The 6,090-nt window shown below is 45.7% G+C and overlaps 1 long non-coding RNA gene across 1 annotated transcript in view; it reads right to left on the bottom strand.

Moving 5' to 3' along the window:
• Positions 1-1,926: 1,926 nt before the first annotated feature.
• LOC140592277 (uncharacterized) overlaps positions 1,927-6,090 on the bottom strand; it is a 62,083-nt gene continuing 57,919 nt past the window's right edge. The window contains exons 2-3 of the long non-coding RNA XR_011992617.1: positions 3,281-3,470; positions 1,927-3,082 (exon numbers count right to left, since the gene is read on the bottom strand). This is a non-coding gene — a long non-coding RNA (uncharacterized lncRNA). The remainder of the gene's footprint in view (positions 3,083-3,280; positions 3,471-6,090) is intronic.

Here is a 6,090-nt window from a genome sequence, read left to right on the forward strand (position 1 = left end):
TGCTATAAGTAAAGCGAATTGGAGAGACAGACACCACAGTATCCTCTAGAGGGCAGTGCCGATGAATGTCAGCACACATTTCCAAAAACCCATGATAGCATTAAACGTGGATTTCCTTTCTTCGGATTTGCATTTTTACATAGTTTTTTATCCAAAACAACGGCGCTATATTTAGAGATCGACAGACATGTTATGTTAAAACACGGTATTTTAGTGAAAATGTAAATTTACAGAAAACAGACTATATTATACAAACATATATGTGTTCAGAAATGACAAATCGTTCACGTAATTCAATACCAAAAGTGATGTCCTGAAAATATAGGCTAGTGTTATTTTTAAAAGAATTGTTCCGCTGCAGTGCATGCTGTCAGTGTCACGAGACATATTTATTTTGCATTGAAAGCTAACAATATTATGATGTCATTGTTGATAGTGGTTCCTGGATATAAAATGGATAGAAGCCGTGTACTGAGGCAAGAAGTTAAAATCACTTAAAAGAGACCTCAGCCGACCACTGCAGTGTGCAGTGAGGGAGTCTGGGGGGCGGGGGGAGGGGAGGAAATGAAAAAGTGTTACTGGTGTTCAAACAAATCTCAAAAATTGTTCTTAAAAGACTCCTTAAGGCAGACCTGGGCAAAATCTGACCCGTGGGCCAAATCCGCCCTGTGGAGCTATTTTTACTGGCCTGCGCAATCATTAAAATGTAAAAATAAAAAAGGAGGAAAGTTTCATGCTCAAGTCCCATGAATAATCAAAAATACAATTGCTACATCCACCGGCGCACACAAAAAAGAGCGTCTCAAAAAGAAAAAAAGGACATGTTCTATTGTAGCTTTCATTGGACCTAATCTTTAAAAAATGGCCACTGCTGACATGGTGGAGCTGGGACTTGGCAGCTCCGCATGAAACAGTCGCCCAGGCCTGTCTGACGGTGCAGAATGAAGGCAGAATGAAGGCAATTCGGGAGCCTGTTACAGCTTGAAAGAGCACTGAGGCCGAAGCCTGAACATTCCTGTATGACCCAAACACACAGGAACATCGCCTTCCTCGTGCTAGTTACTCATCTGGAATAATCTGAGCCACTATTTATGTTAAACCATTTATTCATCATACCAGTGACATGCCTATCTACTGTTATTTCAGTCTTAATACTTTCCAACCACAACTCAAATTCTTACATGATTTCAAGTCACTTAACTAAATAATTTTCCCAATCTATATTTAACAAATGTCAATGTCAGAAAATGACAATAAACAATCAACAGCTATAATGCTTTGGCCATGTAGTCCAAATTATGGTTAAGTGACTGACTTTTATTTTCAGTTGCGGTTGTTCAGAAAAGGAATTCTTAACATGTGACTTGTCTTACTGTAGCCATTTTGGTTTCTTGCTCTTTTTGCCGTGACGGTTCCCCATTCAGTTCCCCTGAAAATGGGAGACCCCGAATCTCTATGTGTTCTCCATTTGTCATCCAAGTTCTTGGGATTCTGTGTAGTGAAACTTTGGTGGGTTAGGGCTGGTGCTGCCTAATTACTGAATATCGAACCAAGGAGGGGGGCACTTTTATTATATATATATATATATATATAGTAATATGACTGCACACATCCTGCTTGGGGCCCCCGTGGGCCGGAGGTCAAGCAGATATCCACACGCTGGGACCATAACCCAGCTGAGGAATTAAGAATAAATATAGTTGCATATCAGTAGTTTTTTGGGAAAGACCTCACATAGCAGATACACATCTGATTCATTTATAAAAAATAGAATAGAGGTGAACACCATGGCAAACCCTGACGGTCACCGTGATGGAAGCGCAGTGTGGCATTTCATAGGTAGCCTACACAGTTTTTCTTTTCATACCAGGAACACAGAAGAGTCTTGGATTGTTTGTGTACACAGTTGACAATCCCTGATCTCAGTACACCTAAACCTTTAATTTAATTTGAATATATCGCATTTTTTAAAATTTGGAAAATATGTATACACACACACATACACATGCATATATTTGTATATGTTTGTATATATATATCCATCCATATATGAGAGGGTAGATTGATGCAACACTTTCAGGCTGGTTTGCAGATGACCATAATCTGCTACTTCCTGTCTACTCAGCTGGGTAGCACCAAATGGCTTCTTTGTACTGGTCAGTGGTGAGTAGCTAACATCAGTGGTACTTAAAGAAGCCCAGAGACACAAGTGGTGACCATTATATCTTTTTCAATTCACTCTTAAAACAGGGTAAGAAAAATCAGAAAGAAAAACTAAATGAAAATATAAGAATTACTGTGGAATTAAATGGCCAATAGATTGTCGCTAGCAGAACTGGAAAGGGCATTAGACATCTCCTTCAGGTCAATGTCTCTCAGCCTGGTTCTTGGGGCCCCCCCAGACGGTCCATCCGTTTTTTGCTCCCTCCCGGCTCTTTACCAGGGACGATCCCTGCCAGACAAACGGTCCCCGAGACAGCAGGTTAAGAAACATCACTTTGGATAATCGAGCATGGAGGTGTGGAGATGTTGTCTATGTGGCAAATTAGTGGCTTTGATTGGAAACATGTCCACGGGAATTTGAGACCATGCAACCACATGCTACGTTGCTAGAAAATTCCGGCCATTCTAACGAGTAGACATTCCTGCTCCCTTGACGTGATATGAATGGCTGTTCTGTTTTGGGACTGGGCCTGCTGTGGAGCTCCCTGGGTTCAACGCAAAATGCAGACCTGTTTAATCCAGTTTACCCTAAGTTTACTTTTCATACTCGTTGCTCGATCACACTTGATTTTTCTTGCCGGAGTGCTGTCGTCAAGACGAAACAGAAAAAATTGTTCTGGAATCTTAATGAGCCTGCATTGAGTGCATCTCAGTCCAGTTTACTATAGGCAGACCCTCAAAACATGGTATAATACAGCATCACATGACCACTGTAATTATGCCAGGTTTCATAGTAACTAAAACGCAAGAGCATGATATTACCCCTGAACTTGAAATGGTCACCAAGTCATCTGATAATCACTGATCTTCTCCAGCCTGTGCTGTTGGTGTCGAGAGGAGATCGGTTCTGGCTGCACATCTAAGGATGAGAATAATCAAATAAACATAAAAAAAAATCTCTTGGTGCCTCCGTTTCTTCGCCCATTACCGTAAACTTACACTGTATACGCCTCGCAGTACTAGCAGAGCTAATCTAACAGTAGCTGAGGCTACATTGTCCACTTGCTCGGGTTGGGGGGACGGGGTTAGTCGGGGTTGGGGGGACGGTGTCGCTCACACCATTCTATTCGCCTTCCCTCTTCAGATGGCCGGCGCATTCCTCTCCGCAGCTGGGTTCCCCTCTCGGGTCGCCTAGCACCGCCGCCTCTTTAGGTGAACAGATGGACCCTTTTGTGTCCCGCTGGCACAGAACGGATTCCCTCTGCGGGCCTCTTTCCTCTTGCCTGCACCGCGACTTGGCTGGGGGTCTGAGGAGAGCCGTGCCCGTGTGTCGTAAATGGACGGGCCCAGTGTTACAGCTTCAGAAGCAGTTTTACCGCGATGGTCCAGGTAGGACTTGGGCTTACTTTGAGGAGCCATTAAGATTTTTGGAAAAAGTGCCCAGACTCTTGTAAGGCTAAAGTGATTACCTTCAGAACATTCTCTTAGTTTCCTAGGTACCTGGGCCAACTCCGTGTCCAGTAATATGTTACCTGAACTGCAACTGGTTCAGTTTGAATCTTCTGTCAGCACATGCATGTAAAATGTGCCGCTTGGCTGCACTGCACTGGGTGAACCCAAGTTTAGCTTAGCTGGCTTTAGCTGCGAAATGTCCTTGTAAAAACATACCAGGCCCCATTGTATTCCCAAGACTGGAACATGCACAGAAAGTAGACAAACTTAAAATCTCTGTGTCATTCTAAAAACTAGACGGCCACAAGTGGCTGCCATCTTTGGATGAATCTTCGCCTTCCTTCCTCCTCCACCAGTGGTGGGTAATAAAGACGTGATGCATCAGTGGTGCAGATATTGGTTTAATACACAAACCTAGTCTGTCACCTTACAATGGAATGAGTGAAGTCAGGCCATAAGAGAAATAACCTTCTGGGCTTAATTAGTGGGATGGGGTGCACTCTCACTCTGGAATCAGGGACTGCTACTCCATACACTCACATCTGTTGACCGAGAACACGAGGCAGAATGAGCCAGACCACCTCTCTCCCCCCTTTCTCTGACACCTGAACCCATTTGCACAAGAACTTGCATATCATGTGTTTAGTGCTTCACAGGTAGGTGACATGGTCCATCTCCCTTCATAAAGCTCCAGAACATGCACCTGTGGGTATCTCTTACCTTCGGGATACTCTGACAGCTGCTTCTTGGAACAGTCTCTGTGGACTGTTTAGATATTCTATCTCAGTTTGACCTCATCCCCAAAGATATTCCTATGTATTTGTTTTTGTTTCTAGAGTACATGTGCAGGACATACCAGCCCTTGAGTATGAAATTAATGTACCTAATCTTCAGAATGAAGACAAAAAATAAACATTGTGATATGGATTCTCACTAGAACATAAAACATGTGACCAAATTAAAGTAATCCTACCGTGTCCTCTATGGCTGCTTGTGAAATTCCGGCCAGATTTAAAGTGCTGTTACCAAACATAAAAGGCATTTGCTGGGCTTTCATATGTAAAAGATCACCTGATCCCCAGTGACCCTACACATGCCTTCCACTCACAATCAGTAGGACTTCCTCCTTCGAGAGGCAAAACACAAGCCACTCTCTGATCTGTATAAATGTAGAATGAAGTACGACAGTTTGTGTAGGGATTAGAGTCTGCCTCAATGTCTTTATCTGGGATTAACACCCTGTGCCTTTAATGCATGCCACCCTGGGCCTTTAATGCATGCCACCCTGTGCCTTTAATGCATGCCACCCCGGGCCTTTAATGCATGCCACCCTGTGCCTTTAATGCATGCCACCCCGGGCCTTTAATGCATGCCACCCCGGGCCTTTAATGCATGCCACCCTGTGCCTTTAATGCATGCCACCCAGGGCCTTTAATGCATGCCACCCTGTGCCTTTAATGCATGCCACCCCGGGCCTTTAATGCATGCCACCCCGTGCCTTTAATGCATGCCACCCTGGGCCTTTAATGCATGCCACCCCGTGCCTTTAATGCATGCCACCCCGGGCCTTTAATGCATGCCACCCCGTGCCTTTAATGCATGCCACCCCGTGCCTTTAATGCATGCCACCCTGGGCCTTTAATGCATGCTACCCCGGGCCTTTAATGCATGCCACCCTGTGCTGTTAATGCATGCCACCCTGTGCCTTTAATGCATGTCACCCTGTGCTGTTAATGCATGCCTCCCTGTGCCTTTAATGCATGCCACCCTGTGCCTTTAATGCATGCCACCCCGGGCCTTTAATGCATGCCACCCTGCACCTTTAATGAATGTCACCCCGTGCCTTTAATGCATGCCACCCCGTGCCTTTAATGCATGCCACCCCGTGCCTTTAATGCATGCCACCCCGGGCCTTTAATGCATGCCACCCTGGGCCTTTAATGCATGCCACCCCGTGCCTTTAATGCATGCCACCCTGGGCCTTTAATGCATGCCACCCTGGGCCTTTAATGCATGCCACCCCGGGCCTTTAATGCATGCCACCCTGGGCCTTTAATGCATGCCACCCTGTGCCTTTAATGCATGCCACCCCGTGCCTTTAATGCATGCCACCCCGTGCCTTTAATGCATGCCACCCTGGGCCTTTAATGCATGCCACCCTGGGCCTTTAATGCATGCCACCCCGTGCCTTTAATGCATGCCACCCCGGGCCTTTAATGCATGCCACCCTGGGCCTTTAATGCATGCCACCCCGGGCCTTTAATGCATGCCACCCTGGGCCTTTAATGCATGCCACCCTGTGCCTTTAATGCATGCCACCCCGTGCCTTTAATGCATGCCACCCCGTGCCTTTAATGCATGCCACCCTGGGCCTTTAATGCATGCCACCCTGGGCCTTTAATGCATGCCACCCCGTGCCTTTAATGCATGCCACCCCGGGCCTTTAATGCATGCCACCCTGGGCCTTTAATGCAT

The sequence above is a fragment of the Paramormyrops kingsleyae genome, chromosome 8 (assembly GCF_048594095.1).
Source record: "Paramormyrops kingsleyae isolate MSU_618 chromosome 8, PKINGS_0.4, whole genome shotgun sequence".
Classification (NCBI taxonomy): domain Eukaryota; kingdom Metazoa; phylum Chordata; class Actinopteri; order Osteoglossiformes; family Mormyridae; genus Paramormyrops; species Paramormyrops kingsleyae.